This window comes from Anser anser (assembly GCF_964211835.1).
Source record: "Anser anser genome assembly, chromosome: 1".
Taxonomy (NCBI): domain Eukaryota; kingdom Metazoa; phylum Chordata; class Aves; order Anseriformes; family Anatidae; genus Anser; species Anser anser.
In genome coordinates, this window is record NC_139720.1 from 69,300,355 (window position 1) to 69,312,907 (window position 12,553).

Below are 12,553 nucleotides of genomic sequence, written 5' to 3' on the forward strand. Positions count from 1 at the left end.
TGTGCAGTATGTATTCAATAAGCATCTATAGTTCCATTCTTTCTTTCCCCATCAGAAGGTCATTTTGAAGACACATCGACAGCATGCTTCCTGTGGTCTGTAAGCCCTGCAAAAGACAAGCTGTTATTTCAGCCTCTGGGCTGTAGTTCCATATGCCTAAATCCATTACAAAACACGGATTTAGCTGAAGCCAATGAAAAGCGTAATTAACATTTTTTTATTCTGTGTGCAATAATTTATTTTCCTTTATCAAAGTTACATAGGCTGCCAAATGTGTGATACAGATTATGGGACAAACTGTGGTTAAAATGCAGAGTTTTTTCAAAACAATATGTTATGTCCTGTGAAGTATTCATGGAAAGAAGGAGAAGATTAAAATGCATAGACTCTATTTTACCTTCAGCTGTTTTCTGCTCCTCTATTTAAGTCCCAGTTCAACAAAGTAGTTAATTGTAATTGTTTGATTAATTATAATCATTTGACTATTTTCACTGGGAGGAAAAGTATGATAGAGGTACTATGATGCTAAAGCTGTTTAAATTGTTTCACACAGACCTGAAGAACCCGATACAGAGCGCACAGATAGCAGCAGAAAGTTTTCCTTCAATGGTCATGAGCTTTAGATTGGCCTGGAAAAAGTTCCTAGACAAACTTCCAGTCCTTTGCTCCAGCCTATCTTATAAATTTACATTATCCTGCTCCATTTTGTTGTCTGATGTTATGAAACATGTTGATTACAAAACAACTCATTTTCTTTAAATTAATATATTTTACTCCCCCTTGCTAACTGTAATGCCTTTTAATTCCTCATATTTATTTATTTTTTCTTCTTAGTGTAGCCAGGTTTGACCAAGTTAGGTTTGACCATATGTATAAAGATGGTACTTCAGCCCTTTGCAAGCTCTACTGCCTGGCATGGATTTCACAGCTGTGAACACAGCAGCAGGGAACAACTACACTGACCTACAGAAAGAGATGCAGGAGGGAGCCTCTGCCTCTCTACAGAGTTTGTCTACGTTCTTGCAGGCCTAAGCATTGCAGTGATATGAGATGGAAATTCACAACTCCACATTTGAAAGCTACGGTCTTGCCCTTTGAGAAGGCAAAAATGGCTGTTCTTTAATATTGGTTTATTTTTCTTTTAGCAGAGCAGCAATGCCACAAACCAGTTTCTATGTAGCAGTCTAATAGCTGTAAGATTTACTCAGAAGACGAGAGAGTGCTCAATGACTTCTTAATTTAAGGAAGTTCAGCTCTGTGTCTCCTTCTTTTGTTGGGAAGCCCATACATCAGTGTTACTGACTGGCACTCATACAAGACACATTCCACAGCACCTGTAGAAAATGTTTTAACTTGTACCACAGTATTCACAAATGTGTGCACAGAAAGAGTAAAATTAACAAAATTAACATAATTCGTGTCCTAACCTGGAGGTAGCTGGTAAACTGCATTCTGATCCTTTCTTCTATGTTGTAATCCTATGAAGACATAAAAAATCTTTAAACTTTCCATACTGCTTTTGTGGATTTGATATAGTATAATTCTTTTTAAAAGAGGATATGACATACCACTGTTACCTCATATGTGTACTGGGAAAAGTAAATATGTGAAGGACAGAGGGGCTGAGATTCTTCAAGAGTGGGGGTTACATATGGCATCAGATAATAGGAGGGAAGGAAGAAATAAGATGCAGAATAAAGAAGAAAAAAACCTTCATATTTTTGTCTTTTGGGGGGTTATTGCTACCTTTAAAAAGAAGGAAGGAAGGAAGGAAGGAAGGAAGGAAGGAAGGAAGGAAGGAAGGAAGGAGGGAAGGAGGGAAGGAGGGAAGGAGGGAAGGAGGGAAGGAAGGAGGGAAGGAGGGAAGGAAGGAAGGAAGGAAGGAAGGAAGGAAGGAAGGAAGGAAGGAAGGAAGGAAGGAAAAGAAAGAAAGAAAGAAAGAAAGAAAGAAAGAAAGAAAGAAAGAAAGAAAGAAAGAAAGAAAGAAAGAAAGAAAGAAAGAAAGAAAGAAAGGAAAGAAAAGAAAGAAAGAGCACACTTCTAAAAACTTCCTAAAAATACTTGTAACTATTAAAAATATATATATTTGAATTCTGATAATATGTAGGACCATACCAAATGAGGTAAATGTACCTGTAAGTTTACCCCTGTAACTCAGTAGGTAATTTCAAGGTCTGTCTTCTTTTAATATTGGCAAAATATTTGCATAAGCAAAAAGTTGCAGAGGAAACAAAAAGAATTCAATATATTTATCATAAAATTCTGCATTCAAAGGTTACTTTGATGCTTCTGTTCCTGCTTCATTAAAACCCTCCTAAGCAGCATAATCCTTATAATTTTAATTCCCTTGAATATGTTCCTGTATTTCATTTTTTTTAATTTAAATATTAACAATGTCATACTGTAAAAATGTCATCTAAAGACATTGTGATATACTAAGTAGAAATTAAATTGCCAGGGGCTGTAAGCTTTGGGTCAAAGGATAGTTGTTTATATCTCATTAGTATGATGAAGTGAAATCTGAAATTATATTAAATGTTTGTTTAAGACATAATTAGTGAGGAACTTACAAATTTTCAAGTACTCCATACAGATCTGTACTCTCATATCATCACTGGCAGAAATGCTTTCTTGTGTACATTATTTGCCTCATCCAGAGAAAGGAAAACAATGCAACAGCCAGATCTAATTCACATTTGTTTGCGTTTTATTCTTTTTCCCAATTCTCTCTTTTCTCAGCTGTGCAACACTGACTGCCAAATTATGATTTCACAGGAGAGCTCAACTCAGCCTTGTCCCGTTTTATTTCTGCTTTTAGATACCTGAAATAAATTCAAATAAAAGCTGAATTAACCTCATGACTTGGGACCAGGTAGGCCAAAAGACGACTTCCAGGCTGGTGAAATATGGGTACTAAGTACCTCAAAGGCTGCTGCTCCTGCTGCTCAGGTATACAGGACTGAATGCTAGATGGTCTGTTTGCTCAGATTGGTCAAAAGGAGAATAAAGACTTCACACACAAACTTCAGCTGGACTCACTCTTTTTGATGTCAGTGAGGCGGGCATGCAACAGGAGATTCCACATTTCCCTTGCCAGGGGAGTTGGCATTAATGCCTTTCTCCTCCCATGTGCACACTACACTGCCTGACCTGTGCTGCTTGCTCAGTTTAGTGGTTCACGCAGAGCTCTGGACAATCACTACTACCTCTCTTTAAGTCCAGCTTGGGAGGCAGAGCTGCAGCCTCAATAGTAGCAGCTCTCCTTCAGTGTCTTAGGTGGAAGGGATGAAGATCTCATTTTCCATTAGCACACAGAAGAGAGGCTTGGCAAGCAGCTCCATGAATGTGATCAGCCACACACACAAAAATAAAATGAACATAGGAAATAAATTTAAGTATGGGGGGCAGAGAGGGATGGGGAGGAGGGGAATGGTGCTTGTTCTTAGAGTATGGTACTTCTTGACCCTGTTCTGGAAAAAAAATAACATAATGTGTAGGACTGATAGGACTGATATACTTCTAGGACTGACATACTTCTGTCAGACTGTCAAAATAAAGGCTAATGAATCCTAAAAGAGGAAGATCTTAAAGGACAAAGGCATTAAGAATGTTCAGAGTAAATGTGGTGTCCTCTTAAATAAGAACAAAGCACAAAAATAATTAATTGAAATCTATTCCCTGTGTGTTTTTAAATAAAAAGAATGAACAATATTTCCCATCCAGCATGTAGCCATTTTTAGAGTGAACTACTGAAGATTGTTACTGAAGGCTGTTACAGTATTAAAAAATAAAAATTAAAAAGTATGACCAATGGCTTTCTAGTTCTTATGTCAGAAGTGATGTTAAATAATAATTGTATATTAAAACACAATCATGTTGCATTATATATTAGAAAGACATTTACTACATTAAAATATACCATTTTGCACTTCAATCAGTTTTGAATATTTTCACCACAGTGAGGTTACTCCATTTTAAACCAAGTGAGGAGACTGGCTTCAGGATTTTAATACTAGTTGGGCAACTGCTGATTGCTGTCTATATTTTGGATTGTGCTGTGATATTAGCCTCTTGTAAGTAAGATTCTCTCATCTACTTGATATTAAATCTGTCTAAAATCTTTGCACAATAGAGGTTGGTACTGGGATGTCTAAACACCGAACAATCTAGCTCTTGAAACATTCATTTCCGCTCTGTCAGAAGTGCTAAGATCCAGGCTAATGAGCTTGCACGTGATATGGAGCTACTGCAGCTAGGCAGATTTTAGAGCTCATATCGTATCTCTTGTAGCATCCCCAGCTGTGTTGCATAGTGTAACTTTACCAGCAAAGACAATGCTTCTTCAGGGGTCACTGCACATGTACTGTGGTCATGAAATGTCATCTATAGTACAGGGCAGAACTGTCAATAGAAAATGTAATTTAGGAGAGGAAAATAATGTTGTGTATACTGATAATTTTTTAGATGAATTAGAGCTAAGAAAATTAGGAGAGCTAAAAATCTTGAAAGGTCTAAGCTTTAATTCACATTCAGGGTGCAAGCTATAGTCAGTTATTCAATGTTTAATGCTGTAGCACTAAAGATTCATCCTATGCAGGATTTCAAATAATCCTCACAAGGAACAAGGTTACAGTGAAAGGCATATTTGAGGAATTATTGAAAAATAAATGTATCTAAGCAATATGAAGGTGAGTACTCTGGGTACATTGACTGTACACATTTCAGCATAATAAAATTTTTCATTTGAAAGACAATTTAATGATCCAATAATAATTGGTTGACAGGTAAACTTTTTCCCTGATTGCCAAATAGATTTACAAATATGCAGTTGGAAGTACTGATTTAGCTATCGTATCTAATATAATTACAGAACATTGAAGGCTTTATGAGCAGTGTTTGTTGGAGTCTGCATACTTTTAAAATAACAGCAGATACTATGGTTTTTAGAATAACAGACTTTGAAAATACTGCCTGATCACTTAAATCATTGGCCTTAAAACATTTTTGATGACATTACTGTAAATGACTCTAAAACCAGAGTTACTATATGTAAACTATGCCTCATCATAAGAATCTATCCCACATTTAAATACTTTCAGACTGAATCTAATTTAATTGATATGTTTCTAAATATGCATCTCTTGTGCAAATATAGATTTACAAATAATATTTGATGTCACTTTTAATTATTACTTGTATTAAAACAATATTTAAATGCTTTAATCATGCCAAATCATGTTAAATATCACTAAGAATGAGTATCTGTTCCAAAACGCTTACAGACTGAGTAAAGGCTTGTGTATGTGTGATTTTTGTAGCTACGACAATGCATGTTTAGAAACCTATAGAGAAGAAAACATATAAATATTTATTAAGGACATGTTTGTCCTGCTTATAATGGTAATACATGTTATCTTAAATTCCCAAGAAGAAGGTGTACCAGAGAGAAAGGGAAAAAAAAGTTATTATCTACTTCCCATCAACGAGTGATGTTCGGCCATGTCCTGAGAAGCAGGGCCTCAAAACACGTAACGGTTGTTCGGGAGGACAGCCCCCTCCCCCACGAGAGCCCCCGTTTTTATTGCTGAGTGTGACATCAGGTGTTATGGAATATCCCTTTGGTTGGTTTAGGTCAGCTGCCCTGGCGATGTCCCATCCCCATTACTTGCCCACCCCCAGCCTGCTGGCTCTTGGGTCTTGAAGGGAGTCCTGATGCTGTGCCAGCACTATGCAGCAATAGACACAACACTGGAGTGATACCAGTGCTGTTCCAGCTACGAGTGCAGAGCACAGCACTGTGTGCGCTGCTGCAGGGAAAGGTGACTCCATCCCAGACAGACCCAGCACAAGAAGTACTTGCAATTCCATATGCAGACATCTTCAAATAAAAATCAACAAGTCAAATGAAATTTGGCTTGCTGGGCAAGGACAAGCAGCATCAGAAAAGTCATTTTCTACCAGTGAGGAGAATAAAATGGTACAAGTCATAATTCAGCCTTAGGTAGGAGAAGCAGTAAGCCCTTGGAGAGAGAATGAAGACTCTGCCCAGAGAGACAAGATGGAGTCAGTAGTAGAACATCCAACAGAGAAGTCCAATCCCCAAGAGGTCACAACAAATTGAGTTCCCATCCTCATTCCCAGTGGGATCAAGGGTATTAAACATACAGTGAGATCAATGAGTATACATCTCCGGTCCACTCTCACAAGGCTCCTGAGAAAGGTTAGGGATAGGCATGGGTTACTTCTCTGATTACTTTTCAGAAAGACCATTGCTGCCTTTCCTTGTCCCTGTGCACGTGCTCCTGCAAATCAGCCTGCAGGGGAATGAATGTCTGAGGTTACAACAGGCTGCTCCCCAAAATATGTATTTTTCCAAAAGGCACATTCCACATCATTTTGACTACACTTATGCTGGCACATGACCGAGGAGGAAACATCTGACTCTCAGGAGGGACAGTGCCCAAAAGTCGCCTGCTGTTGTTAGAGCAATTCAACTGGCTTGCCTCAGGGTACCTGGAAAAAAGCACGGCCTGAGAAAAACAATAGGTCCATAGCTTTTCTGGGCCTTGTTCCAGGGTTTGACCAACCTCATGAATACTTTTTTTATATCAGGTCAGAATCTCCCATGTTCCAACTTGAGCAATTTCTTTTGTCCTTCCACTGTGTACCTCTATGGCATTGGACCTGTCTTTACTACATCTTCCTGTTAGGTAGTTGTAGACAACAATTAGATCTCCCCTTTGGCATCTCACCTTAGGGCTGAACAAACCCAGCTCTTTCTGCCTCTACTCATACATCCTGTCCGCTAACCAGCCTGTGGTCTCTTTAGTGGACTTTCTCCAATATCCTGCTGCCTTTTTTGTACCGAGGGTCCCATAACTGGACACAGTGCTACAGGTAAAGTCTCATAAGTGCTGAACAGAGAGGTGTTTTTCATTCAGCCCATCGATAAAGAACAGACTCCTTCCAAGTAATCTCCCTTGAAATTATTTCTACGTGCCACTAAAAGCAGGGAGATAATTTCTCCTTGTTTTTTACTGCTCCCACGATAGGTAGCCACACAGCCCTGAGAAGTAGGAATTAACTGTATTATAATGCGGAGGGGTAAAAAGCTGGTGAAGGATAAAAAAGGGCTGACTAGGGACAAGAAGTTAAGTAAATGGGGAAAAAAGTTAAAAAAATGGATCTTGAACAAGGATTCAATGGAAAAATAGTCTGCAGTTAACAGACTTTCCCATAGTTCCTGAATATTATTCTGCTTTTTGCATGTAGCTCAGCTCTGAATATTATTCTACTTTTTGTACACAGCTCTGAAATTCAGTGGCAGACTATAGCCTTCTAGCTCATGGACAGCTCTCTGTATGTCAAGTTGCTATGACCTTTTGCTTTGTTAACTGAAGTGACAGATATTTGCACTGTGTAGCTAAACGATCCACTGTTGTGCATGAAAAATTGATGTTTTGTGATTGTGAGGAATTGATGTTTCAGATTTCAGAATTCTTATTTTGTTCAGCTTGCTCTTTGAAAACCCTAGGAAAATATGATTAAATTTTCTATTTAAGGACTGATAAGTTGAAATCCAAGCACTCAGATATTTACTTTTAATTATTCCCATTTTCTGATACAGCTTTTAACTCCACAATCTTACATTAGTTATTTTCAGTTTCATTGGTTTGTTGGTAGCTTGTTTTGCATAAGAGTTCTGTTTCATTAATTTCCTTGATTCATTCCCCTAGATAAACTGGGGATATAATTTAAATTTTCTTTTTTTTTTTTTTTTAACCTAACGGGAAACATAATAAGATAAAGAGGAAATAATTTTATTTTAAGGTATTGTGTTTTTGTTTTCTCTTTTGCTGTACAGAACGAGAAACAGAATGGTACAATTTAATAGCCCTGACTTTGTTAGCAGACTATCAGCCCCAATTCACCATACCTAAATGCTCATCTTATATTTTTGGAAAAAAATACTTGAATGACCACTGCAAATTACCATTTCTGTCATCAATTAATTAAACATTCTGTATGCCAAAGAAAGGCAGTTAAAACTTTAAATCTTCATGTGCTCTCAGCTTTTCATTTGCTGGATGTTTGTTCCCAGTTTCAAGAAGATGGACTGTGTTTCAGGAAATCGATTCTGTTCTCATTTAAGTCAAAGGACCTTGTTTTTGCTGCATATCCTGCTCATTCTTCAAAAAGATTTATTACAAAAGATGTAGAAATTCTAATGAGATTCCCTGAAAATTTAGATTCCCTGAAGGCAAAGTCAGTGGTGTAAGGCCTGTGAATCCCCCCCAGTGAGGCCTGTGTCAGGGAGCACAGGATCACGGCCTGTATGCAAGAGGGAACCTTCTGCTGTACTGATTGCTGCTTTGGCTAAACCAGGAAACTCTGTATTTTGTCTGCAGATTAAAATCAAAAGCACATAAAGACTGAAGCACCTAATCTACATAGTGTTAGAAACACACAGAAGCTTCTAGGTCATGTACCAGAGCAGAGGAGCAATAATTACTCTCTTCGCTTCTCAGCAGGGGAGGTGAGTAAAAGGAATTAGTCGCTACAACACTCTTTGGTGTTACAAATATATCCATGTGGGGGCAGGGGGAAGGAAATTAAGATAAAATGCACTCTTTGTGAAGCTTAGCGGGGCAAAAGCTATCACAAGGAAACCCTGGGATATAGTCACTGGCTGGGCTGACCTCTGTGCACTGCTGTCCGGTAGGCTGGATGTTTTCACCTCGGCCTACCTCTCCCACTTTGCCAGCTCCTAAAAGGGGTAGAAAATGCATGAGCTCTAGCCTCACTGTCTCTTTATACTGCAATTTATCTGCTGAGAAAGCAAAAAGTGAATAGTGAGGCATAGCACTTCTGATGTGATTTGATGTTTTATGGGATGGAATGATGAGTAGTTTCCACTTGCTTTCAGGGAAAGGCCAGTAGTGATCAAGGCCCAGAAGTTTTAAGGTAAAAATGTATTAAAAGCAATTAATCCAATTGTAGGTTGCCTTTACAAACTGAAAAGACATGACTTTTATTTCATCTGCTCTTTTGTGATTAAGGATTGGTTATGCTGTTTGTTGTTGTTGTTTAAGCAGAAAGCCACCTTCCCTTGAAATACCAATCAAGTGAGAAGTTACTTGACATAATTCTCATACTGCCTCTGGGCTAGCTTATTGCAACTTGACTTAATGTAGGCCTTGTGTGACAGAAAGTACAGGGAAGTATGGAGTATTCCTTAGAAATCTTCAGAACATCATCTGGATTTTGTTTGTAAGTACCTTGGAGACAGAAGTTTTTCTTTTTAAGGTAACCTGAGTAATTAAATTATGATTTTAAACCAAAGGCTGAAAACTTGGCACCCTTGCTTATTTTGGGATCAAAATTGGGAAGGAAGAATTCTAATCATTCTGACAGATGACACCCTAGAATTCAATCCTTTCTTATTGAATTTCTACCAATCCACAAACTTTTTGAACTACAACCTTCCAAACGTTGTATGTTCATTTATTATGGGCAGTCACATATTGAATAATAACAAGAATAATTGATTTCCTGTCCTTAAGTTTACCAAAGACCGTCTAAAATTTATGAACATCTGTCATCACCACTTCAATTTGTGTATTCCCAAGGATTCCTATCCAGAATATTTCATCTAGCACTACTGTCAAAGCAATGAAGGTGTCTCCACTATTCATCAGGCAGGCAACTTCACATTGTTGTGAACACTCAATAGAAGGTAGAAGCAGAGCCTTAGACATTTATGTCTACCTAGCTCCTTTTACTGCATCTCTGTGTTGTGAATCACAGTCTTTTTTTTTCAGGTTGTTGCTTACCAGCAATAGTTCAAATTGCCATTTCACCTTGAGATCTAATTCCACAGTGTTTACAAAATATTTTAATTGATTAAAAAATGCAGTTATACGAGTTACCCATTTTGAGTTCACATTATGTTTATGACCAAGCAATTTTTCACTCACATTTGGTTTTCTTGAAAATCTTGCCTTTACTCCATTCTTTAATGAGATACATCCAGTAGTGTTTCTGTGATATATTTATCTGTTTGGAGTCTTCTCTGTAGTGGTTAGTCATCAAGAATGCACTGGTTGAGAAATGTATTTTGTTTCCTTTATGTCCCTGCCTATCTGACCATAATTCGTGTGATCAGAAGGATCATTTATGCTTGAGAGAAGCTATCTCCATTTTTTCAGATGTAAATCACATTTATGTCAAACTCAGACATTTTAGAAATATTGTAATTCTCTTCCCTGTGTCTTTCTGACTCACTCAGATTGTATCCTGCTAAATTTATTGCCTTCTTTAATTTCCTTATGGAGTATCATATTTATTTAATACAAGAATCTCTCTGTTTCACAAGGAAATATAGCTGGATGTTTGTATGCATTGATTCTCTCGTACCATTAACCACCACCCTGTAATGCATCACACTGTACTAGATGCAATTGCTCTACTGTATTCCCTCTTTTGGCCCCTTAATTAATGGGACATTATCCTAAAATTTATATTTAATTATATTATTCACTCGTTTTTGCATCAGGAATGATCGGTCGGTTCCCTTGTATCACTAGAAAGAAGCTCAAGAGACTCTTAAATTAAAAAGCATAGGAATGCACACTGCTGGATGAATTACCAGGGTTGAAAAATAACACATCTAACTCCGATTGTCCTCAGATATTATTTGTGTTTGCACAAATGAACATCAACAAACCCCAAAATAGAGCAGTTCAACATCCAGTAACCACTTTGCTGTAACCCGTAGGCACGTGCTAAAGTCTCCCAGGTCCCACCAGTAGCTCTCCACCAGTTTCACTGCCTTCCATTGCTCTACGTGAGGTAACTTTATGGAATTGATTTGTTTGAATAAATTCTGCCACCTTTAACGGGAATTGTGTGATTTTCTGATTAATCAGAAAACTATTCTTCAGGGTCGAAATTTCTGTTCTTAAATCCATCTCAACAATTGGATGTAGCCAGGTATGTTTTTTTTTCAGAAAGTTGAGTAGCTTTTTAACAGGGTATTAATGGCAACACATATTTTAATAGGTCCTTTTTCAAGACATTTTCTTCATAAATGTGAATCTTTAACATAGGCAAAGTAGATGTAACTGATTACTGATTTATAGACAAAGTCAATATAACTTTGACGATTAAAAGCCATTCTATTTTTCCTTCTTACTCCAGCAACTTTACACTTTTTAACAGAGGTAGTATAAGTGAATATTTTCATGGAACTACATTTATAGTAATAACTTTTTGAGAGACAAAGAAAATTAACATGAGCTGATGGATATGATAGGACATGGAACATTATGTATTTGCCTCATGGCTACTGTCTGTGAGGCTGCTAGCAATACTTCACTGATGAAAATACTATATATATTGAAAATTGTCTTCAGATAGACAGCTACAAGACAGCAATATATCAAGAACTGTGAAACAAATGTTATGTGGTATGTAATAGGTATAACTGCAACTGATTTGGGATTGAAGAGTGCTGGCAAGCTAATTTGCAAACACAGATGTGTGGGCAGACATATTACCCTGACAGACATCTATCCCGAACACTTCTGCTATGCCATTCTGTACAGAATTACTCTGGCTAGAAGTATTTGATAGAGCAATAAAGTGCATGTGAAACTGATGCTTAAAATCAGGTAATACAATTATTTTTTAAAGGTGACTGGTTAAAAAAAAAAATAGCTGGGTTGATGAATAGTTCGCTTCAAATTTGTAAGAAACTGCAATAAAATGCAAGAAACTGGCAATAGTTACCTGTATACTGGATGTATGTACTAAAATATGCTATTCCCTTGTCAATATAATTTATGGTTTTTTAAAAGTCAATATTTTGTGTTTTGTAAGACCCTCAGACTTATTTAACAATGATGCAAACTCTCACAACCAAAGTAATCACAGGTTCAGCCTCCAAAAGCACTGATTCAGCTGGCATTTCTGTTCGACAGGCTCATTGTTTACCAAAATTTATGTAAGATTGTCTTCATGTATGAAAAATATTGAAAAGTAAGGAAATATGGTTTATATCCACCAAAAGTTTCTAAAGTTTGGGTATCCATTTTTTAGATATTAAAGTTTAAACAGCGATAGCTGTTGCTGACTTCAGGTTGAATTATAAGGGTATGAAGGTTTAATGGTATAAGAGTATTATGCACCAGTTTTAATAATCAAATTAATTACACTGACTTCATTGGCATGAGAGGGACCAAAATTTAGTCTTATGTATAATACACAAATTAAAACAGCTGACCACAAGTCTACGGTACTATATTAGGAAATGGAGAGTTACACACTAGAAAAAAAAAATCTGTTTTTAACAAAAGGGCAGTATTTTCTGTAACAAGTCACCTAGGTGTAAATCCACAGTTATCACCAAAAGTGGAACATAAAACTTTGCTAGTTATTGATATGTGTGGTGTTTCACTACAGTTTCAACTGCTTATCAATTGGTATACGTGTTCAACTTTGGAGACCTAAATTTTTTTATAGATGGGAAAAGCTTCAGACCTATGGCAACCAA